The 26,132-nt window shown below is 41.7% G+C and overlaps 1 long non-coding RNA gene across 1 annotated transcript in view; it reads right to left on the bottom strand.

Annotated features, from left to right (window-relative positions):
* The window catches only part of LOC132344080 (uncharacterized), a 74,189-nt gene extending 49,078 nt beyond the window's left edge, over nt 1-25,111 (bottom strand). Inside the window, exon 1 of the long non-coding RNA XR_009493198.1 lies at nt 24,929-25,111. This is a non-coding gene — a long non-coding RNA (uncharacterized lncRNA). The remainder of the gene's footprint in view (nt 1-24,928) is intronic.
* Between the last annotated feature and the right edge of the window lie 1,021 nt (nt 25,112-26,132).

Genomic DNA, 26,132 nt, shown 5'->3' with positions numbered 1-26,132 from the left:
TTCCATCAGAAAGAGCTAGGAAAAAAAAAAAAAAAAACCAACAACAGTTTATCACCTAAACACAGGCTCGCTCTTCAGAAATATGGATCACCCCAACTGTAAATATTGATGTGAGCTCATAACACATATTTGTCCTTTCTCTTAATTCCTTCTCTTCTACCTACAGACCATTTGGAGCTCTTTAAGGAGATTCGAACTTGTTAGGTCATCATTTAAAACTCCAGTCCTTGACTGGAGTAGTTTATAAATTTGCTTTATGATAAAATGTGAATTTGAGGAAACCCTCTGGTACATCGGAATCCATAGGAAAGAGGGCTTCAGAAATAGCATTTTAGACAAAGGTCTGAGGTCAGTACTTCTCAAACTTTAATACACAGATTAGTCACCTGGGGAACCTGTATTCAGCAGACCTGTGATCTAACAAGCTCCCAGGGGATGCTGAGCCACTGGGTAAAGGCTTTGAGAGGCTGAGAATTTGTCACCATCAGGCCTGATAGGAGGTGGTGGTCTAGACGTTAGTCTCTAAAGCATCAGACGAGAGTGGGCTTAGATACCGTGAAATCAAATGTAGGCTGTTGTTCAGTCCCCAAGTGGTGTCTGACTCTTTGTGACCCCATGGGCTGCGGCACACCAGGCCTCCCTGTCCATCACCAACTCCCAGAGCTTGCTCTAACTCACGTCCACAGAGATGGTGATGCCATCCAACCACCTCATCCTCTGTCACTCGTTTCTCCTCCTGCCTTCGATCTTTCCCAGCATCAAGATCTTTTCCAGTGTGTCAGCTCTCTGCATCAGGTGGCCAAAGAATTGGAGCTTCAGCATCAGTCCTTCCACTGAACACCCAGGACTGGTCTCCTTTAGGATGAACTGGTTGGATCTCCTTGCAGTCCAAGGGACTCTCAGGAGTCTTCTCCAACACCACAGTTCAAAAGCATCAATTCTTCGGAGCTCAACCTTCTTTATGGTCCAAGTCTCACATCCATACATGACTACTGGAAAAATCATAGCTTTGACTATATGGACTTTTGTTGGCAAAGTGATGTCTCTGCTTTTTATAGGAGTATAGTATATAAAGTATAGCAGTTGGTTTAAAAAAAAAAAAAAAGACATAGGAGAAAGAACGGTCTTAACACCTCCTGTTGCTGCTCCAAACACTCAGGCCATCTTGATAGAACTAAATATAATCCGCCCAGTATTTCTTAGATTGATAGTCTTCTATAACTTAACTTCTATAGTCTATGTAGTATTCGAATTTTTTTCTGTTTTGTTGGATTTTGTAGTTCTTTTTGTTTAATTCCGAAGACACTTTTATCTCTTAGTTTCCTTCAGTCCACCTATATTGAGTAAAGTAAGTCCCCTACATATGAATGAGTTCTGTTCCAAGAGCATGTTTGTAAGTCCAATTTGTTCATAAGTCCAACAAGTGCAGCCTAGGTGCCCATCTAACACAGGTGGCTATTTATACTGTGCTGTAATAGGTTTACAGTACGTTTCACACAAATAATACATTAAAAATGAACAAAAAAGAATAACCAAAACATTTAAATCTTATAGTACAGCACCCTGAAAAGCACTGTAGTCGAGGACAGCAGCTGGCACCCAGGGCTGGCATCGGGTGAACAGGCAGGAAGAGCGCTGACTGGGTGGGTGGGGAGACGGCGGGGCTGAGGGGTCGCCAGCGCAGACGGAGTCCGGCGGCAGCGGCGCTCGTGCTGACGTCCGTGGCGCGGGTTCTGGTTCCTGCTGGAACCGGATGCACGTTCGCATCTTTGAAAGTGCCCGACTTGAAGGTTTATAGCAGTTAGCTTACTGTACATACCACGTGGAAAGTCCTAGACTAGACAGTATTAGGGGTCACAGCAATAAACAAGGCGCAATCCTTACCCTTTTAAGCAAATGCAGTCCAGCTGGAGAAACAGGATATGAGCTGGAATACCTTCATGCAAGGTCAGATTGCAATGGCAGCCTGAGTGCCATGGTTCTGGGGATTCAGGAGAAACAGAAACGATTTCTGATGTCAGTGTCAGGGCAGGATACGGGATCTGAACCCAGGACTCTCTGACCATCCTTGCCACGGCAGAGAGGCCAACGCGGCCCAGTTGTCACAGCCACAGGACCCTGACCTTGGCCGCAGCAAGTGGGGTGCTGCAAAGGTTTTGTTTAAGCCTTGCAACCGTGGTCCCAGTTGTGAGTTTAGGAAATAAACCGCGAGTTTCTTCCCAAGACTAACCAGAGAGTGTGTCATGGACCCAGAGGGAATCGCTGTTGAGTGAAAGGAATTTTAGAATGGTCGCTTAATACACATTTCTCTCCTGTATAATCATCAGTTGATATCATCCTTCTAAGAGGTATAATTTTTAACTACATATCTTATAATACTAAGTATTTTAGTTTGCTTAGTCTTTTAAGCAAATTGATATGATGCAAAGTTGTCACACATTATGTAGGGACTGTAGTCGCTTCATCTGCTCTATTAAACTATGGCTCTATTTTTGATTCTGTAACAAAAGATTATGAGAGAATAGCATACGGTAATTCTAGAATAATTCAAAATATGTAAAACAAACAAATCTGTTTTGTGCAAACCATTTTGACTCATAATTTTACTTTTATGAGAAGCCTTGAAAATAGTTTTTCAGTTCAAAGGAAGCTATTCTAGTAAAGAGAAATTATGAAACAATTTACCAGTTTTATGACTTGTATAAAAAAATGTTACTTCTACTCTGTATTGTGCATCTAAATCTGCATAATTCTAAAAATGGACCTTTAACAGCTATATGAAATATAGAATGGCATGTTTTTGTGCACGAAGCAACATATATTTATGGAAGCAAAATGCATGCAAAGTTTTTATTGCAGAAGGGCCAGATGTCAAAACATCTCAGCAACAAGACGATATATTTCAACACTGGTTATTTATGGTTCAACAGTATATTGCGATAAAACAGAAGGCATGTATTTTCAAAAGCAATGTCCCCATTCTCTTCTCAAATTAATCATCTTTAGAGTGTTCCAAATCATAGACATATAATGATGCTTGGTTTTGACAGTGTTGATCTTGGGATTTTCCTATAACCATGTTAATCAAGCAAAATCACCTGTCAGAAAAGCAGTTTGAAGACTAATTCCATCACATATAATGGGTAAATCATAATATTGATGGTTCTCAAAAAAAATGTCACTTTGACTTTGGAGCTGAGTCGTGGGACAACTTATTGTAATGGACCCTTAGCTTACATATTTTAACAACCGACAGCCTGTTATACAGAGTGAAGTAAATCAGAAAAGGAAAAATAAACACAGCATATTAATGTATATATGTATGGAATCTAGAAAAATGGTCCTGATGAACCTGTTTTCAGGGAAGGAATGGAGACGCAGACCTGGAGAATGGACTTGTGGACACAGTGGGGGAAGGAGAGGGGGGACAAAGGGAGGAAGCCGCATCAAGATATATACGCCCCCGGGCTGAGAGGGGCAGCTGGTGAGAAGCTGCGCGCAGCGCAGGAGCCCAGGCTGTGATGATGGGAGGCGGGCAGGATGGCGACGGAGGGAGGTTCAGGAGGAGGGGATGTATGTGTAGTTCTGGGTGGTTCACATTGTCCGAGGTTTCCCTGATAGCTCAGCTGGTAAAGAATCCACCTGCAATACAGGAGACCTGAGTTTTGATGCCTGGGTTGGGAAGATCCCCTGGAGAAGGGAAAGGCTCCCCACGCCAGTATTCTGGCCTGGAGAACTCCATGGACTGAATAGTCCGTGGGGTCACAAGGAGTCAGACACGACTGAGCGGCTTCCACTCACTCACTCACATTGTTGTATGACTGAAACCAACACAGCATTGTAAAAGTTAAAAAACAAAACACAAAAACATAAAACAACCAAAAATTGATGGAAAGAGCTGATGCTGAGAGTGTGAAACCGACAAGGTGTGCTCAGAACGCACGGTCAACGTGAGCCGAGTTCCGGCGTCTCAGCAGACGCTCAGTAAGCATCCGCTGACGGAACGACCTCTGCCCACTGTATGCTGCCAACAGCGTAAGCCAGGGCCTGCCTCCGCTCTGCAGCGACTGCTGACTCCGGTCATCTCGCTGCCAAGCTCGCAAGGAAGCCTCGTGAAGCAGAAACTCTGTCCACTGACGCAGAACGCCCTAAGCTGCTCTATAAAGAGAGTATTGATAGAATCATAGAAACCAACAAGGCATTATCACTTAAAATCTCCTTTGTAAAAAAAGTGACCCAAGAAAGAATGTGGGAAAACAGAAAGTTCATGGAGAAGGCAAAGTCATAACGATGGGTATTTCTACCACGTATATCTAAACATAAGGGGAATGCATTTTCCTCAAAAATTCTTCCCTAGCAGAGCAGTTATCTTTATTTAAGTCTTTATGAAGTTGTAATAATATTTGGGCAATCTTTCTCAATGGTTTTGTTTCTTAAAAACAAAACTTTGGGGAAGATGCATTACCATAAAATAGTACCAACCAATGGTAGTTTAATGTTTGTAGAGGTCACTTGACAAAATCAGTAAGAAAATATTTTAAAACTTGTTATACATTTAACAGTTACAGTGTTAGTAATTAGTATTATAACCATTGCATCGTCGGATATAATTGTAAAAAAGCCTTTCAATAATCACTTAAAAAGGCATAATAATAAGTAATTACTTGATAGAAGCCATGTATATCTACCCACAGTAAGAATGGGTAAATAATACTGATACTGATATACATACGGGTTCTTGTAGCAAAGCATAATCATCCCAATTTAGATAAAAGTGAGATGGCAGTCCAAGACGTTGGCATGGAAAGATCCTGAACTCAAGCACTGCCCCCCCCCACCCCGCCCCGCTCCCGGGACACAGCGCATGCCAGCTGCACATGGAATGATGTCCTCTGAAAAGAACTGCAGACTGGCTGAACTACTCCTGCACAAGCAGGGTGAAAGCACCATGTGAGATGGGGCGAGAGGTGGGGATGTGGGCTCATCAGAGCCCCGCCCCTCGTGGTGACCCGCAACAGCGACGGATCTCACAGGTTTGAGCTTCTCCCAGAGAAAAGGTTTGTGCTCCATGCCAGGCATCCCTACCCCTGGACAAGCATCAGAGAGATGGGCCTCCTCATGCCTGCAGAAAACCACTGGGGCTTGTGTCCAAGGCCCCAGAGGGCTGTAGAAGACTGCATTTCCCCTTTCAAAGGACTTGCTGTGGTCTCAGTTACTCCGGGACTCAGCACAAAAGACACCCCATCTGACTGAAGAATATTCGTTTGCTAATCTTGGAGCATCAGCTGGTGGGGTGGGGGACAGATGAAACTCTCCCTGGGGACCGAGGCATTGGGGGAAGGCATTACTGGACTCCCCCCACCTGCGAGCACAGGTGGTTACACACGGATACAGAAAGCACCCACTGCCCTGCTACAGCCAGCTGCTGTAGCACTCACCCACCCCCCAGCTGGGGCAAGCACACACGAGGAGTCACAGCATCCTCCTGGCCCCTTGCTAAAGCTGCCACATGCACCCAGAATCTAGCACATGAAAAGATGCTTAGCAACATTAATTATAAGGGAAGTACAAATCAAACCCCAATGAGATGTCACCTCACACCTATCAGAATAGCTGTTATGAAAAAGAGAACAAATAACAACAAATGCCAACAATGTTGGCAAGAATGGAGAAAAGGGAGCCCTCGTACACTCCTGGTGGGAATGTAAATTGGCGCAGTCACCACAGAAAACAGTATGGAGGTTCCTCAAAAAATTAAAAATAGAACTTCCATATGATTCAGCCATTCCACTTCTGGATATTTATCAGAAAGAAAACACCAATACAGTATACTAATGCATATATATGGAATTTATAAAGATGGTAACGACAACCCTGTATGCGAGATAGCACAAGAGACACAGATGTATGGAACAGTCTTTTGGACTCTGTGGGAGAGGGAGAGGGTGGGATGATTTGGGAGAATGGCATTGAAACATGTATAATATCATATATGAAATGAATCGCCAGTCCAAGTTTGATGCACGATACAGGATGCTTGGGGCTGGTGCACTGGGACGACCCCAAGGGATGGTATAGGGAGGGAGGAGGAGGCGGGGTTCAGGATGGGGAGCACGTGTACACCCATGGTGGATTCATGTTGATGTATGGCAAAACCAATACAATATTGTAATTAACTTCCAATTAAAATAAATAAATTTATATTTTAAAAAAAGAAGAAAATGAAAACACTAATTCAAAAAGATATCTGCACCTGACCATGTTCATTGCAGCATTATTTACAGTTACCAAAATACGTAAACAACCTCAGTGGATGGATGGATAAAGAAGAGGAGACATATATACAAGGGATTATTACTTGGTTATAAAAAAGAACTAACTCTTGCCAAGCAGAAGGTGATTGCAGCCATGAAATTAAAAGATGCTTACTCCTTGGAAGGAAAGTTATGACCAACCTAGAGAGCATATTAAAAAGCAGAAACATTACTTTGTCACAAAAAAAAAAGGTCCATCTAGTCAAGGCTATGGTTTTTCCAGTGGTCATATATGGATGAAAGTTGGACTATAAAGAAAGCTGAGCACCAAAGAATTTATGCTTTTGAACTGTGGTGTTGGAGAAGACTCTTGAGAGTCCCTTGGACTGCAAGGAGATCCAACCAGTCCATCCTAAAGGAGATCAGTCCTGGGTGTTCATTGGAAGGACTGATGCTGAATTTGAAACTCCAATACTTTGGCCACATGATGTGAAGAGCTGACTCATTTGAAAGGATCCTGATGCTGGGAAAGATTGAAGGCAGAAGAAGGGGATGATAGAGGATAAGATGGTTGGATGGCATCACTGACTCAATAGACATGGGTTTGGGTGGACTCCAGGAGTTGGTGATGGACAGGGAGGCCTGGCATGCTGCGGTTCATAGGGTCACAAAGAGTCGGACATGACTGAGCGACTGAATGGAACTGAACTTGCCAAGCGAAATTAGTGGACCTAAAGGGAATTAAGGGCTTCTTCAGTGGCTCAGCAGTAAAGAACCCGCCTGCAACGCAGGAGCCACAGGAGACCTGGGTTCGATCCCTGGGTTGGGAAGATCCCCTGGAGGAGGGCATGGCAACCCCCTCCAGTGTCTTGTCTGGAGAATCCCATGGACAGAGGAGCCTGGTGGGCTATATATAGTCCATAGGGTCACAGAGTCAGACACGACTGAATCGACTTAGCACACACTCACACAAAGGGAATTGTGCTAAGCAAAATGTCAGAGAAAGACAAATGCTGTATGATTTCACTTACATGTGGAATCTAAAAATCAGGACAAAAGAGCAAAACAAAATAAAGCCAAAATCATAGATACAGAAAACAGAATGGGGGTTGCTGAGGATGAGGGTGGATGGGTGAAATGGGTCATGAGCTTAAGAAATACAAACTTCCAGTTATAGATACACAAATCATGAGAATGTAAACACAGAACCATATTCTTATATGCTAGATGAATGTCAACTTCCAGTTATAAATACATAAATCATGAGAATGTAAACACAGAACCATATTCTTATATGCTAGATGAATGTCGTAATTTTTTAATTTTTAAAATTGTATGTAAATGTTGGAATACAATTGTTTTTGAAACATGAAATTGGAAAAGAGAATAGTCAAAATTGCTATTAATGTGAAAGTGAAAGTGAAGTCGCTCAGTTGTGTCCAACTCTTAGCGACCCCATGGACTGCAGCCCACGAGGCTCCCCCGTCCCTGGGATTCTCCAGGCAAGAACACTGGAGTGGGTTGCCAATTCCTTCTCCAATGCATGAAAGGGAGAAGTGAAAGTGAAGTCACTCTGTCGTGTCTGACTCTTTGAGACCCCATGGACTGCAGCCTACCAGGCTCCTCTGTCCATGGGATTTTCCAGGCAAGAGTACTGGAGTGGGGTGCCATTGCCTTATGTAATACTAAATGGGCATATGTAACTAAATGAATTAAATATTATACTAATGTAATGAATGGTTAGATCTATATTAAAGTTTATATTTCCATGAGAGCAGAGATATTTGTATATTTTATACAAATAAGAATCAAACTGTTTGTCACATGCTAAGTTGCTCCATCGTGTCCGACTCTGTGTGACCCCATAGACGGCAGCCCACCAGGATCCCCCTTCCCTGGGATTCTCCAGGCAAGAACACTGGAGTGGGTTGCCATTTCCTTCTCCAATGCATGAAAGTGAAAAGTGAAAGTGAAGTTGCTCAGTCGTGTCCGACTCTGTGTGACCCCATGGACTGCAGCCCACCAGGCTCCTCCGTCCATGGGATTTTCTAGACAAGAGTACTGGAGTGGGGTGCCATTGCCTTCTCCAATGCATGAAAGTGAAAAGTGAAAGTGAAGTCACTCAGTCGTGTCGGACGCCCAGGGACCCCATGGACCACAGCCCTCCAGGCTCCTCCGTCCATGGGATTTTCCAGGCAAGAGTACTGGAGTGGGGTGCCATTGCCTTCTCACATACTGGGCATTCAATAAATGCTGACTGAATGAACAATTACATGTAGCTTAAAACTTTCCTTTAATCTCTCACTTGTAATAAATTTTCTTATGTTCAGGATATTATTTTTAAACATATATGGTAGTTCCATACTTTCATTGAGTTTGAGGGATGGATTCATGTGGCAACAAAAATGAAAATAGCTCTACACTGCTTAAGAAAGGTTTATGATAATTGTAACGATTCTATTATTTCTTAATATCTTATTAAAAATGCTAGTACCATTCACAAAACACCTATGTCCTCCTAATGTGAAACATAAAGTGTGAATTAAAGCAATTAAGTTTATTGCATAGAACATACATATTTTATAGGCAAATACTCCAGAAGAAGATAACATGAGCCCTTCAAAACTTATTCTTTTCTTTTCTCTGTTGTTTTAATAAAGGACAATGGATTATTGTACATGTATCAAAGCACTGACTCAAAAAAATCTGTGCTGTAACTAGACCTACCCGCTAAAATTAATGAAGTGAACTGACTTTTAGGCCAACTTCAGAGAAGAATAAAATGTTCTAAGCTATAATTGCCTCAAGTAATAAAAAAAAAAGAATTGAAATAAATAGCTTATAAAGACCAAAATAACTCTAAAACTTCCATATGTCTAAGTTACTTACCAGCATTTCAGTGTGTGTAAAATGAGTTTTTTTTTTTTTTATAATTTGCTAGTTGTGTCTTGTATGTTGAGCACTTACCTGCTTTAGGCTTATCAGTTACCCAAATTAAGGGTGGATGAGTAATTTCCACTTTAAGCCAATCACTGTACATTCGGCCTCTACAAGAAGTCTGTGGTTTTTCTTCACATCATACAAACCGTAGAGGGTCCTGATCACTAAACTCACTTGTGCATTCAGTTAGTCCTACAGTAAGAGTAATTGTCGGAAAAATCATGCAAGGCTGGAATGCCATGGAGTCACTGAAATGATTGCTTTTCACAATGTACTGAACTGCTTCCAGGGTGCCTGTCTTAAGTAGGCTCCCATAGAGTGAATACTTACTTTGCCTCAAGGAAAGTTCTGTGCACCATGGGGAATCCAAAAAGAGGAAGGCACAGTCCTGAACAATATACTCCGGCACTGGAGTTCCTGCTTTTATATTTGGCTTTTAGAATGTCAGTGACCTTCATGGGCATTGAGAAGCAGCGCGGAGCATGCTGCGTGGAGTGGTGTGCTAGGACTCTGAGTGAGAAGTCTTGAAGTGGCTGGGAAAATGACACTAAATGAACTCCAGGATGTCTTCCAACTCTAAAATTTCATGGTACTTTCCCTTTTTCTTCCTTAGACAATAGTAATAATAATAGTAATAACTCATGCATCCATTCGTAAAGCTGCTGTGTCACAGTTCAGCCCTTTGGTCTGCGTTTTTATGCTGCCAATGCCTCCTCATACCTGCTCTCCTTAGTAACCTTCAAGCGTCAGATCAGGCATCACTGATAACCTCACCCCAGGTCTCGATGGGTGATCCCACTTCTCTGTTGTCATGGCAACACGTGTGTGTGTGTGTGTGTGTGTGTGTGTGTGTGTACGCACACACACACAGAAGTAGGATATAATAAAGTGCATTTGAATGCCTTATGGGAGGAAAATAAAGCCATGTTCTATTTGTATAATTTTAAATTCAGTGTACATTCAATAAGCCAATTTCAGCAATGGTTGTTGCCATAGTAGCTGTGATGGTTGGGGTCCATGGGGCCAGTGATCATATTTCTTTGGTTTGCAACTGCATTTGAGTGCACACACCACTTAATAAAAACACCTACTGTGGAAATTCTGAAAGAGGTGGGAATACCAGACCACCTGATCTGCCTCTGGAGAAACCTGTATGCAGGTCAGGAAGCAACAGTTAGAACTGGACATGGAACAACAGACTGGTTCCAAATAGGAAAAGGAGTACATCAAGGCTGTCTATTGTCACCCTGCTTATTTAACTTATATGCAGAGTACATCATAATACTGGGCTGGATGAAGCACAAGCTGGAATCAAGATTGCCAGGAGAAATATTGATAACCTCAGATATGCAGATGACACCACCCTTATGGCAGAAAGCAAGAAGAACTAAAGAGCCTCTTGATGAAAGTGAAAGAGGAGAGTGAAAAATCTGGCTTAAAACTCAACATTCAGAAAATGAAGATCATGGCATCTGGCCCCTTCACTTCATGGCAAATAGATGGGGAAACAGTAGTTGACTTATTTTGGGGGGCTCCAAAATCACTGCAGATAGTGACTGCAACCATGAAATTAAAAGACGCTTACTCCTTGGAAGGAAAGTTATGACCAACCTAGATGGCATATTATTAAAAAGCAGAGACATTACTTTACCAACAAAGGTCCATCTAGTCAAAGCTATGGTTTTTTCAGTAGTCATGTATGGATGTGAGAGTTGGACTATAAAGAAAGCTGAGCACCGAAGAATTGATGCTTTTGAACTGTGGTGTTGGAGAAGGCTCTTGAGAGTCCCTTGTACTGCAAGGGATCCAACCAGTCCATCCTAAAGGAGCTCCGTCCTGAATATTCATTAGAAGGACTGATGCTGAAACTGAAACTCCAATACTTCAGACACCTGATTCGAAGAACTGACTCATTGGAAAAGACCCTGATGCTGGGAAAGACTGAAGGCAGGAGGAGAAGGGGACAACAGAGGATGAGATGGTTGGATGGCATCACTGACTCAATGGACATGAGTTTGAGTAAACTCTTGGAGTTGGTGATAGACAGGGAGGCCTGGCGTGCTGCAGTCCATGGGGTCACAAAGAGTCGGACATGACTGAGTAACTGAACTGAACTGAAGTGACATGATGCTATTGGTAAAGAACCCGCCTGCCAATGCAGAAGACATAAAGACGTGAGTTTGATCCCTGGGTGGAGAAGATCCTCTGGAAGAGGGAATGGCAACCCACTCCAATATTCTTGCCTGGAGAATCCCACAGACAGAGGAGCCTGGAGGGCTATAGTCCTTGGGGTCACACAGAGTCAGACATGACTGAAATGACCTAGCATGGCATGGCACAGCAGAGTATACACGTCAATGCTGCTTTCTCAGTGCCTCCCACTCTTCGCTTCCCATGCTATGTCCACAAGTCCATTCTGCATATCTGTGTCTCTATTCCTACCCTGCAAACAGGCTCATCAGTACCATTTTTCTGGATTCCATATATATGCCTTAATATATTTGTTTTTCTCTTCCTGACTTACTTCACTCTGTATACTATCTTCAGATTCAGTGCAATCACTATCAAATGACCAATGGCATTTTTCACAGAACCAGAACAAAAAGTTCCGCAATCTGCAGGGAAACACAAAAGACCCTGAACAGCCAAACAATCCTAAGAAGAAAAACGAACTGGAACAACCAGGCGCCCAGACCTCAGATTATATCACAAAGCCGCAGCAATCGAGACAGTATGGCACCAGCACAAAAATGAAAACATAGATCAATGGAACAAGACAGCAAGATAGAAAGCCCAGAGATAAACATAACACCCACGGTCACCCCACCACTGACAAAGAGGCAAGAATATACGACAGAGAAGAGAAAGCCTCCTCAACAAGTGGTGCTAGAAAACTGGACAGCTACACGCAAAAGCACACCACACACAAAAATAAACCCAAAGGGGACCTAAGACCCAAATGCAAGGTCAGAAATGACAAAACCCCCAGAGAAATACACAGGCAAAACACTCCCCAACACAAATCGCAGCAAGATCCTCTCTGACCCACCTCCAAATTGTTGTAAACATAACTCACACTCCTGAATTCTTTCTCATGCAGAACTAAGATGATTATTATATACCATCACGCACTTGTGGCCCACCAGCTGCAGGATGTTAACGCCATACCTGATCACCACTGGGCACTTCAGGGAGAGGCCCCAGGCAACGACCCACAGGTTCTCCAGGAGCCCTGGGCAGCAGCATCTCAGGCAGAGAGTTGGACATTCCTGCCTCCAGCCACTCCTTCAGGCCTCAGTGGGAGCTGAACACCTCCAGGCTGGGCTCCTTGTCAGCTATTAGGCTGGCTTGAAGTGCAGCTGGGTGCCATTCAGCTTGGTGAAGGATTTCTCCGTGATGCCCTTGAGCCAGGGTGAGGTGAGGTCAGTCACAAGCCCTCATTCGGGTGGAACTCGGTGAGGTGGGTGGGGTCCAGGACCTCGTGTACAGGTGTGCAGGAAGACACTGTTGATGGAGAAGCAATGAGAGGGAAGGAAGTGGGGGCGTGTATTTTTTGAATTATGGTTTCCTCTGGATAAATGCCCAGGAGCATTCGGTAGCTCTATTTCTAGGTTTTTGAGGAACCAGCACACTGTTCTTCATAGAGGCTGCACCCATTTATATTCCCACTAACAGTCTAGGAAGGTTCCAGTAGAACTGACTTTGAGAGCTTATTCTAAACTAAGCGCTGTACTGAGCACTGAGAAATCAGAGGCAAGTGCTCGTCCCTATCTTTAAATTGCTCACTATTTGTAGAAAAGGATAGGTGTGCAGTTGAGAAGCTGTTCTTATTTTCTGAAAGCTCTATTACAATGCTGTGGGATGCAATGTTTTATAAAGGGAAAGGTTCAACCTCGGTGGTATTACAAATGACTTAACAAAGAAGAACAAATGCTTAAATAGCCTTGAAAAAATCTAGAGGACGCTCATTTTTATGGTCAGGAATTTGGACTTTATCCTGATGTACAGTGTTTGTAAAAATGTGGGCAAATCACTCGGGCTATTACATAAAGAAGTAACTTCCGAGTCTGACCTTACAAATGAATCATCAGAATCTATGCAGCACAGACTAGGAATTTTCAACAGCAGTTAATTTCTAAAGTTTGAGAAGCTTATATTTAGTACCAAGGTAACACCAAAGGGTTTTGAAGGGGTTTATGGTAACATGAGTTAAATTTTTAATTATCATTTTGGCCTCTCTTCAGTCAACTCTCTTACACAACTGTCTTCTTCTAGACTCCCCTCAACTTCTTCCCCATCCTGGGGTCCACAAGCACCAACTCAGTCACTGTGGCCTTCAGAAGTCCCTACATCTTCCCCCAGGCATCTGACTTCCAAGTCTTAGCCTTCAGAAGTCCCTACATCTTCCCCCAGGCATCTGACTTCCAAGTCTTAGCCTTCAGAAGTCCCTACATCTTCCCCCAGGCATCTGACTTCCAAGTCTTAGCCTTCAGAAGTCCCTATATCTTCCCCCAGGCATCTGACTTCCAAGTCTTAGCCTTCAGAAGTCCCTACATCTTCCCCCAGGCATCTGACTTCCAAGTCTTAGCCTTCAGAAGTCCCTACATCTTCCCCCAGGCATCTGACTTCCAAGTCTTAGCCTCAGTTCCTAGAGATCACAGTTTTACTATGTGCGTTGATTAAACCATGCAACCAAAGTCCTTTCTATCCAGACATTCTATCTTAGCCCAGACCTTGATCTTCTTAGCAACTGAGCATGAGACCCTTGTGAGAGTTGGACTATAAAGAAAGCTGAGTGCTGAAGGATTGATGCTTTCAAACTGTGGTGTTGGAGAAGACTTGTGAGAGTCCCTTGGACTGCAAGGAGATCCAACCAGTCCATCCCAAAGGAGATCAGTCCTGAATACTCATTGGAAGGACTGATGCTAAAGCTGAAACTCCAATGCTTTGGCTACCTGATGCAAAGAACTGACTCATTGGAAAAGACCCTGATGCTGGGAAAGATTGAAGGCAGGAGAAGAAGGGGACAACAGAGGATGAAATGGTTGGATGGCATCATGGACTCAATGGACATGAGTTTGAGTAAACTCCGGGAGTTGGTGATGGACATGGAGGCCTGGCATACAGCAGTCCATGGGGTTGCAAAGAGTCAGACACGACTGAGTGACTGACCTAACTGACTGATGAAACCATTGGCTTGCTACCCAAACCTGGGACTTCTATTTTCCTCCTGTAAAGGTCCGTAGTCCTCTCTACAGTTCTGTTGTCTGCAGAGAACTTTCACTGTTACCAATAAAATTACTCCTCTAGTGATTTTACGTAATTATACATAAGAAGAGTTAAACAAGAATACTTTACATGGATACACGAGGTCAGAAATATTTGACAATAACATAAGAATTATCAAGAAATAATTTCTATGCCTGGGGGACTGACAGAAGCCCTTTTGTAGTTGTATCCTGCTGGAAAGTGCTTTTACCATTGTTTTCCAATGCAGAGGGACAGATTTCAGAGTTGCAAGAATTGAGAATAAAGAGAGAGAACAAGTTATAATAAAACCCTCAGAGGAAAGTCTTCAGATAAGCAGACATTAGAAACGCAAACTTCCTTCAGTTCCAGAACTGAAGTGAAATGCATAGAAGGTATTAATCAAAGGAGAAAGCTCTGCACATACAGTTAATGAAGCTGCTGGATTATCAACACGAACCTTGGACACTGCTAAGAAAGAACTGAAATGTCTCTGCTGTTAGGGTGAGAAAGGCAACCAATCAAACACACATCTTGGGCCTGGGAACAGACGGGCTTAGAAGACACTCACTGAATGACTGAAAACCAGAACGAGAAAAGAACAGCAGGGCAGAGATACTTCCCTAAGGCTTTCACCAGTTCTTAACTGGAAATGCACTAAAAATTTAACATGCTAACGGCATTAGGGTTTAACAGCATCAGTGTGCGGTGAGCTGTGTGTTGGCAGGGTCTGTTGTATATACTTTACAAACACGCAGTGTGAGGCGGCCTTTACCCTGTTGTTGTTCAGTTGCTAAGTTGTGTCTGACTCCATGGGTTGTAGCCCACAAGGCTCCTCTGTCCATGGGGTTTTACAGGCAAGAACTGAAGTGGGTTGCTCTTTGCTTCTCCAGGGGATCTTCTTGGACCAGGGATCAAACTCACTTCTCCTGCACTGAGCCACCAGGGAAACGGAACCTTATCTTATATGCTCTTCCACCTAAAACTTTACTTACTCCAAACCCTCTTACCATCTTTAAAAAGGCTTGATTTTAAGATGTTAATCGTATATTTCAACAATGTATGGCCTTGACAAGGGCAGTAAGCCTTTGGTCATGAGGGACAGGGGGCCAGACAGACAGCCCCCACCCCAGAATCACGTCCTGATGAGATCTGAACATTGAGGTTAGAATCAGCCATTATGTCCACCCTCATAGAGCCTGAAATTCTTCTCAACTGCAAGCTCATTGATTCAAGTTTTCACATAGACTCTCATCATCATCTCAACATAGATATCTGTACAAAGCCTTGACCCCTGGGCACTTTGGGGTTGTGTTTCCTGGTCTTTCTGTGAAGCCAGAACCTCTGGCAGCTGATCCAGGAGGACCTCGACTTGGAGAGGCTGAGGTCCCTCCCACGCAGCCTCAGTGGAGGCCCCGATAAGTCCTGGCCCTCGTCCCTGAGGGAGGCTGAGCCACATAGAGGCATTAGATGAACTCGTGTACCACACGTGAAGAATTCTTGCGTCAGGAGTGAGGTGATGCAGCTGAAGCTCAGGGGCTTGGGTGGGACTGAGGAAACATGGGATTACACCCTATTCAGGTCCAGTGTAGACACACTTCATTCATTCACATGCCTTCTGCAGTGGACGTCACAGAAAGTGGGATGGCTAGAGTGTGCTATCAAGAGTAATCTGAATAAAAGCTAATGAAACTATCCTTTCACCCAGTTCACATTTGCTGCATGCCTACTGTGCAGCAGGTGCTGAGCTAGGCCCTGGGCACCTTGTCCTTTATAGAACATACTATTTGGAGATGTCTAAACAATGAATTTTTTTCCCCCATCTCCATATATCATGTTGCCTCTGGCTTCTGATTTAAAGACTTCTTGTCTGAGGGAAGTCAGATGATGCCTAGAAAAAGGAAATTGTTGTTTAGCTTTAAGTTTAATTTTTTTTAACTTAAATTTTTTTTTCTTGAGTCTGTAGCATGAGAACAGTCTTGAAAAGCCCAGGTTTTGTTTAAAGACAAAATACTTTGCTCATTGCATTTTACATATCGAGAGCAGAGCTTGGAGGTCTGAGCAGAGTTTTACTCTACAGAACGGGGAGAATTTGATGGATGCACAGTTCCTGTCACAGAATAAGGAAAAACACAAATCCCACCAGCCTCTGGGAAGACACAATTAGTTACAGAAAGAAATGTCAACAAGATAAGAATAGGGTAAAGTCATGGTTTCTCTGGGACTCAGTGTCCTAACACCCCGAACATGGGCTTAGTGGGGCAGTAGATTTCTGATGGTAGAAACTCCACAACAAAAATCCCATGGAGCTCGAAGGAGAGTCCAAGAGCAGCAAGCTGGCGTTCTGCTTCCTCTCTGTTGTGTCCAACACATTCTGAGGACGGGGAAGAGCATCATTCACAGGGAGCTGTGACCAGAGCCAAACGCTTCTCATCTTTCTCAGTGAAGTTAATTGAATAGAACTCTAAAAAATGACTTCCTCATGGCATTCCTTAATAACTTAATTTCTGCGTGCTTAGATGAGGTAAGAATGCCGCGATCGATAGAACGGTGGCTCTGGTTGCGCACTGCATTTTTATGAAGTGTCTGGATCACAGTCCAGAAACAGCGCTTCCCTCTTTCCCTACTGCTTGCTCATAACTTGGTGAAGGTTCAGAAACACCCACAGGCCTGTAGGAAGGACAGGAGACATAGCTGAAAATCTGAGAATCAATGTGCCGACTGAAGGATCAAAGTAATGCAGGGCGAGGGTCCTGACGGCTCAGACTGAGGACTGGACGCTGGAAAGCAAGAGGGACGTGAAGCACGTAAGTCACGAGGGGCTGATGGGGCTGAGGTCAGGACCAGGCGGCAGTGGAAGGCGCGGGCACGGTGAACTTCAGGCCACGTGCGCAGGCGGCCTCATCACTGAAAGGTGACATCCGTCACTGTGGGGTCAAAGGTCAACACACTGCCTCAGGGTCACTGAGCTAGCCTCAACAGAAAGCCATCAGCAAGTGCCAACAAAGGGACCCCAGGCCCCCATAGCCCAGGGCACCAAGTTGGGTAAAGTCTCTCCTACACTTTGATGACAAAAGAAAAAAGAGAGAGGAAACGTTCTTGGAAGACTATGTTTTTCAAAAAAGAAATCGGGTTTACAAATGGAGACTCCTAAACTGAAGAAACAGAGTCTACTCAAAACAAAGTATTTTAAACTGGAAGACACTAATATACCTTTAACGAACAAGCTTAGAATGTATTGTTTTTGCTGTGGTGGCTGATGCTGCTTTATTTCCTGCTTATGAGCAGTGATGGGAGTTTCACAAAATATATTAGAAACTAGTTAATGGTGTATAATTATTTTATTAGAGGAAAGGAGAAAGGGAGATTCCTGAGTTACTCTGAATGAATTTCAGATCTACCACAGTTACAGGATTGTCCAGTGTCCTTGGCTCTTGTCTATACAAACAGACTTACCAATAAGTCCCTTGGACTGCAAAGAGATCAAACCAGTCATGTCTAAAGGAAATCAACTCTGAATATTCAGTGAAAGGACTGATGCTGAAACTGAAGCTCCAATACTTTGGCCACCCGAGGCAAAGAGCCAACTCATTGGAAAAGTCCCTGATGCTGGGAAACGCTGAAGGCAGGAGGAGAAGGGGACAGCAGGGGATGAGATGGTTGGAGGGCATCACCAACTCAATGGACATGAGTTTGAGAAAGCTCTGAGAGTTGGTGATGGACAGAGAAGCCTGGCGTGTCACAGTCCATGGGGTCATATAAAGTTGGACACGATTTAGTGACTGAACCACAACAACCAAAACTTTACAGCTCTATTGGTTAATTTTGGGGAGTTCAGGCTCCAATTGAGAGTGAAACCTCTGGGTTTAACTGAACAAAGAAGTGGGGCTGAGTTGAGAAGCAAAACGACAGTCAGATTTGAAGGAGCTAAATAAATCCATTAGATGCCAGTGGGGACGATGATGAGCAGGACAGAGGCAACAGGCCAGTTACTGGCAACACCGCCATCAGCCGTGGGGGTGCCCTGGCACACAGTAGGTACCCATTACATGTGTTTAGAGGAAATGACGGGGCTTCCCAGGTGGCTCAGTGGTAAAGGATCCACCAGCCGATGCAGGAGCCACGGGTCTGATCCCCGGTCTGGGATGATCGCACACACCGCAGGGCAGCTAAACCTGTGGCCACAAGCATTGAGTGGGCGCTCCAGAGCACAGGAGCCATGACTACTGAGCCTGTGTGCCCTGGAGCCCGCTCCACGGCAGGAGGAGCTGCCACAGTGAGAAGCCTGCACACAGCCAGAGGGTATCCCTCACTGGCCGCAACCAGAGACAAGCCCACACAGCAAGAGACCCAGCACGGCCAAAAACAGATGCCCGATTAACTAACTAAACAAGTTTTTAAAATTTTCTTAAAAAATAATAAATGAGTCCTAGGTAGGCAGTCAGAGTGTAGAATCATTACCCAAGTTCTAGAATGTAAACACCTGGGACTTTCATGGATGGCATGTAAGCTCATGGGTAATTTGAGGGGACATGAAACCAGGGGAGTTAATACCCAGGTCAGCCACCCTCACCCACATCCACTTTCCACGGGCCACGTGCTTGCTGAAAATGTGAGGTCCTACTCATGGGGAAATGTAGTCTCCCATCCCCTTGATGTTGTATTTTTCCCAATAAATCTGTGGCTGAATCTGGGCCAGAAATCCAGCACATTTGGTAACCTGTTCTGGTTCCCAATTCTGCATTCCTGGAGCAGTCCCTGGGACACAGAGTCTGCATCTGGCTCTAGCAGTGAAAGCGAAAGTCGCTCAGTCGTGTCCGGCTCTTTGCAACCCCGTGGACTGTCTGTGGAATTCTCCAGGCCAGAATACTGGAGCGGGTGGCCATTCCCTTCTCCAGGGGATCTTCCCAACCCAGGGATTGAACCCAGGCCTCCCACATTGCTGGCAGATTCTTTACCAGCTGAGCCACAACAGAAGCCCAGGAATACTGGAGTGGGTAGCCTATCCCTTCTCCAGGGGATCTTCCCAACCCAGGAATCGAACTGGGGTCTCCTGCACTGCAGGCAGATTCTTTACGAACTGAGCTACCAGGGAATCCCTGGCAGTGAACACTGTGATAAATCCCCACTGAGGAAGCAACAGAATTCCGAAGGTATTTGCATTAGGAACCTCATCGCCTTGAAGAGCATCCTCCTGGTTTCAGCCCTGGCTGCGAGCATGTTTATAATTGGAAGACGGCCAGGGCCATTCCCAGGCTCCAAAACGGTGTAAATCAACAGACAGGAAAGGGAGTCTTTGTATTACTCCTAGGCCAGAAATTAGCTCCTCAGAAGCTTTCTGCAGTAAATGGCCCTAGGAATTGCAGGAAAGAAAGAAAAATGGAAACTGGTGTGAAGGCTATACTCTACCCCACACCCTCATTTTATTCTGATGAACCCACAGAGAAATGAGTTAATTACTCCATGTGGTTATCCTGCTGGAGAGAAAAGCATTTCCTGGTTTACTGGCACAAACTGTAGCCAAGAGCTCAGACAGAGTGGGTGAGATTTGAATTAACATCTTCTCCATTCAAAATCTTATGTGCCAGGCTTTCTGCTACAATGTGTCTGAAAATTCAGGTCCTGCTTGGCATTAGTTATGTATGAAAAGAATTTATGGGCTTTTATTTAAAGTCTTCTTTGCAACGTTTTTTTTGTTTCAATTTAGAGTTTGCATTTTGGGAGCCAAAAGGCGTTTACGTTACATGTTGGTAGTGATTCTAGAGAAAGAAAAGCTGGTAATTAAAGGGAATGATTTAGAGTTGGAGATTCTGCAAGGAAGACCACTCATGATGTCTGAGAACACTGAGGAATGGAGTTCCCCGACCGGTCTCGTCTTTCAAGTAGAACTGACTTTGTGTTGAGGCAATTAAAGCTTTGCCTCTGATAAGAAGCTAGGAAAAAGGCTGAGACCAGCGATAAGCAGCTGGAGCTACAGGAGTGCCCCAGGACGCTGCTGTCTGCAGAGGGAAGTCAGTGTCAGAAAGAGCCCTTGAAGAGCGTGGCTGGTTCAGAAGGACGCAGATGGGAGTTCAGAGGTCCAGGTCCACTCAGGCTGCAGGCTCCCATCCCTACGATGACATGTCTTCTGCCTCGGTTTCCACACCCACCAAGTGAGGGGACTGAATCCTACAGCCCTTGAAGCCTCATGCTCTGAGTCCATAAACCCTGAGCAGTGAGTGTACCACGTTTAATACAGGTGCTTTCCCATCGAGAGACTGCAGCACTCTGAGTACCATTAATTAGAGATTTAATTAATAGCACTCATTTTTCCTAGAATGATATTTTGGTAAAAACAAATGCATTGTTGATTTTTCTCTCATCTCAGTTACCCAAAGCTAAGAAATTAAGAGCTGCTAATGCCTCGTCTTCACCATCTGGGTTTTCTGGGACAGTGCCAACTTTATGGATTATATTGAATCACTCACTCCCATCATGATTTGAAATTTCTAGCATTTTGTCATCCAAGCAATATCTCCCCAATTGCCATTTGCTGTCTAATGTGGCCCAACATAACTGTCAGAGATGTTTTCAGCTTTTTGCCTTGCAAAATGTGTTCCTGACACCTGTATCAACGGAGACGTTCCATCCACAGGGGTGACAGAAATCAAAATCCATGGGGGCAACACATAGTTAATTCCCACAGGAACGTGAAAAATGCAACACGGTGATTATTTCTGCTCAACACTGAATAAAATAGATGTGACCAAACTGCTCCTTTGAACTCTCCAATGTACAGGTCCTAGGAAGTGTAATATTTTGTTTCCAAGCGATTGGATCAATTGTCCCTGCTTGTTTTTTTTGTTTGTTTGTTTGTTGTTGTTTTAACTTTATTGGAGTATAGCTGATTTACAATGTTGTGCTAGCTTCAGGTGTACAGCAAACTGAATCACTTCTACACATGCATACACCCACTCTCCCTGCTTGGTTTCCCATTAGGCCTTTATAGAGTAGAGTTCCCTGAGTTATGCAGCACGTTCTCATTAGTCATCTATCTTACACGTGAGTATCAGTAATGTATAGATGTCAATCCCAATCTTTTAATTCATCCTCTTTTCCCTCTTGGTTTCCATACATTTGTTCACAATTTCTTTTGTCTCTACTTCCGTTTTGCAAATAAGATCATATACACTGACAGATGAATGGATAAAGAAGATGTGATACATATATACAATGGAATATCACTCACCCATGAAAAGGGGAAAAGTGGGTCATTTGTAGAGATGTGGATGGACCTAGAGACTGTCATATAGGGTGAAGTAAGTCAGAAAGAGAAAAACTGTCATATGATATATAAATATCATGTATTAACACATACTTATGGAATCTAGAAAAGTGGGACGGATGAACCTATTTATAGGGCAGGGATAGAGATGCAGATATAAGGGATGGACATGTGGTCGTGGTGAGAGGGGTGGGAAGGGAAGCGTGGGACAAAGAGAGAGAGAGGACTTGACATACATACACTGCCATGTATAAAACAGATCGCTAGTGGGAAGCTGCTGTAGAGCTCAGGGCACTCGGCTCAGTGCTGTGTGATGACCTACAGGGATGTGGGTGACAGGGAAGCCCACAAGGGTGGGGTGTATATCTGCATGGGGCTGATTCACTTTGTTGTACAGCAGAAGCTAACACCACATTGCAAAACAATTATACTCCAATTAAAAAAAAGTGTTGACACTTCCCATCACTGCCGATTGAGCTACATCCTTATTTGTCTCTGAATTTCTGCTGTGCCCTTTTCCAGATGAAAAGTTAAAATCCCCTTCTTGTGGCCCATCTTTACACAATCTCCCATAACAGAACTGGGTGGTTCCTTAGTCATCCAGAGACATTCATTTGCCAATCAGTTTTGTTATTTGTATTAGTTTCCGGGAACCACAGTAACCAATTTCCACAAACGGGGTGACTTACAACAGGCAAGAGGACGGAAGTCAGAATCAAGGGACGAGCAGGACCGTGCTCTGAAGACTCCTTTCCTGCTTCTGGGGACTCTGCTGCCCCTTGGCGTGCACCGGGATTGGAGCACCACTCGCATCACTGCTTCCATCTTCCCTCTGGGGCTCTCCCCCGGGTGCTGCTGGTCAAAATACTCCTTACTGGATTTAGGGCCCACGCAGATAACCCAGGATGGTATCCCTAGATATTTAACGTACTTACAGCTGCAATGACCCTTTCTTTTTCCCCCAAATAATATCAATTCACAGGTTCCAGAAAATGGTGGGCAGATCTTTTGAAGGAATACCAATCAACCCACTATACACCTCTCAGGGGGTGAGAGGGTTTCGCAGAGGAACTGGACTTGGTGTGATACACTTTGTCATTGTATGTGCATCCTTCTTCCTCACAGCGTGTGCGAGCATGTGCACCACAGAGCCCAGGCTCCTTGGATTCACTGCTCCTTCTTGACCAAAGTATAAGCCATCATGCCAAATACCCTTCTAGCTATTGGTTAGGTTTTGCTGACTTAATGCATGTATTAATATATATGCTTTATATATTAATTATAATCATATACTTTTATATAATATATATTTATAATTAATATATACAATATATAATTATAAGTAATATATAGGTATATTATATATAAAATATATATATATACAATATATAGTATATATAATCTATGTATTATATATAATTAATATGCTATATATAATTATAATTATATAGGCATATAATATATCAATATATAATATTTATTTTATCTATTATAATAAATTTATTATAAAATAATATTGAAATATTTAATATGTAACGTTTATAATAAATCTATAATATGTTTATTATAATGTAATATTAATATATAAATATAAATATTCATATATATGTATATACATTTTATATTTATATATAAATATACTATATATAATTATATATACTAATTATATAGTATATACTAATAATATATAGTATATTTATATACATATTACATAATATATGTATTAATATATAATTATAATTAACATATAGGTATATTATACATTAATAATATATTAATATATATAATATTTATTTATTATAATACATTTACTATGAGATAATACTAAAATAATACTTAATATGTAACATTTATTTGTTATAATAAGTTTATAATATATATAATATTAATATAAAGTATATATTTATATATACATATTTAATATTAATATTAATATATATAATATTTATGTACATATTTTATATATTAATATATATAATTGATATATTATATATAATCACATTTAATATATAGGTATATTATATATTAATAATATATGAATATATAATATTAATATATAAATTGACATATAATTCATATAATATATGCAATTATAGGTATATTCTATATTTTATATATTTATTTATATTATATATAATATGTATTTATTTAATATATATTCATAATAATATATGATATTAATTATAATTAATATATTAATTAATATATGAATAGTATTATATAATTGTCTCCCACATTGCAGGCAGATACTTTAACTTCTGAGCCACCAGGGAAGCCCCATATAATATATAATATATATAAATTATATATAAATAATGTATATATTATATAATTATATAATATATATAACTACAAATATTATATATAATATACATATTATATATAATTATAGGTATATTATATATAATATATAAAATTATAGGTATATTATATATAATATATAAACATGTATTTTTATAGGTATGTTATATATAGGTATATATAGGTATATTATATGTAATTTAGGTATATATTATATATAGGTATATAATATAATATATATTACATATAGGTATATATTACATATAATATACCTATAATTATATATGTATTTAATATATATATACCTATAATGATATATACTATATATATATAAATATAATGTATAATATAATATACCTTTACTAACCCTAATCCTAACCCTATAACTATATATAATGCATTATGTATATTATATATAACATCATATATATTTATATATAATATTTGTAATTATATAATCTATATTATTTTTATATACAATATAATATATTGTATATATTGTAATTATAATTAATATATAGGTATATATATGGTAATAACATATTAATACATTATTACCAAACCACACATACTAGATTCTTCAAGTTTGTATTCCAGCTCATCCATGATGCTCTATTATTTGCACAATTTATACACGTTAGAAGCTCAACAGGAAGCAGACACAAGTGATGTTAATTTTCTTTAGGGCTCAAATAATGAGAAGTCATATCTCAAAATACCTTCTGAATTTCTGGCTCCCAATATACAGAACTATGGTAACTGATGTATGAGGGGATAAACTCTGAAGGCATTTTTCTTTAGGCTGGTTACCAGTACCAATTTTGTCTTGTAAGTTTTCAGAAAGTTATTTTTAGATCAGGAGAAGAAAAAATATAGTTCCATATGTAGTCTCTGATCTTCTTTAACACAGTCAATGACTCACCTCTCTTCCTGTTTTCCCTGTTGCCTTGAGACAGAGGCTTGTGCTGGAATCAAATGGTGACTGAGGGCCACCAGCGGGGCCCGTGACACTGAGTGGCACAGCTGAGGGTCAGGGGGGCTTGTAGGTCTGGTATTGTCACCTGTACTGGGATTTTACGACTTGAGTTATGGCTGATTATGACTTAGGATACTCAGAGTCATGGGAAGATAGGGTCACAATGGGGTCACACAGAGTTATGGTTGATTATGACTTAGGATACTCAGAGTCATGGGAAGATAGGGTCATCATGGGGTCACACAAATCTGAATGGGCTCCAGCTGGTACCGCTGGCATACATTTCTAATGCAATGCATTTTAGCAGCAGAATCTTGAATGAATACAAAAGCAATTATACCACTCATCTGGCTTAAACAGGTCTAATCTACTTCCCTGTGTATAATATATCCAGTGGTGTACTGGAGCTGGCTCCTACCAGCTCATAAGTTTCCAAGAAATTTGTGAGCCAGTTAAATAAACTATATTAAAGATCAATTTATATATGCTTGCAATAAATTATATTAAAAACAAAGGTAACTGGCATTTGGGGTTAGTAGATGCAAACTATCACATATAGAATGGATAAATGATAGGATCCTACTGTATACCACAGGATACCATTTGATATCCTGGAATAAGCCACAGTGGAAAAGAATATGAAAAGGAATGTACTTATGTGTATAACCGAGTCACTTTTCTGTACGGCAGAAATTAACACAACCTTGTAAATCAACTATACTTCAATAAAAAAAATAATTTTAAGCCAAAGGTAATAAATCCTTAAAACTGATCATTTCCTGACCATCTTATTACAACTTACTAGTTTATCAGTGTTAAGATATCATCTCTAAAGGCCCAGAGTTTATTTGACCTCACAACTATGACTTCATATCACTTTTCACAGGGAGACAGAAACCATTTCCCACCAGTGTGCCAAAGGCAGTCTTAGAAATCCACAAATACATGAATCTGCAAGAGATATATAAAATTGATCAGTACTTTTTCCTTTCAAAGTACTGTTGAAGTTTTCCTGTGTTCCTAATTTAGAAGCTTCAGCTTTCTGTTACCATATTTTGGAGAAACAAACGGAGGGTGAGGAAGAGCACAAAGCAGATGAAGGAAGGATGTGGAACAGAAAAGCTTCCTCTGTGGATGACAGTCCACACCC

This window comes from Bos taurus, chromosome 27 (genome assembly GCF_002263795.3).
Source record: "Bos taurus isolate L1 Dominette 01449 registration number 42190680 breed Hereford chromosome 27, ARS-UCD2.0, whole genome shotgun sequence".
In the NCBI taxonomy this organism is placed as follows: domain Eukaryota; kingdom Metazoa; phylum Chordata; class Mammalia; order Artiodactyla; family Bovidae; genus Bos; species Bos taurus.
This window is presented reverse-complemented; position numbering and strand designations above follow the sequence as displayed.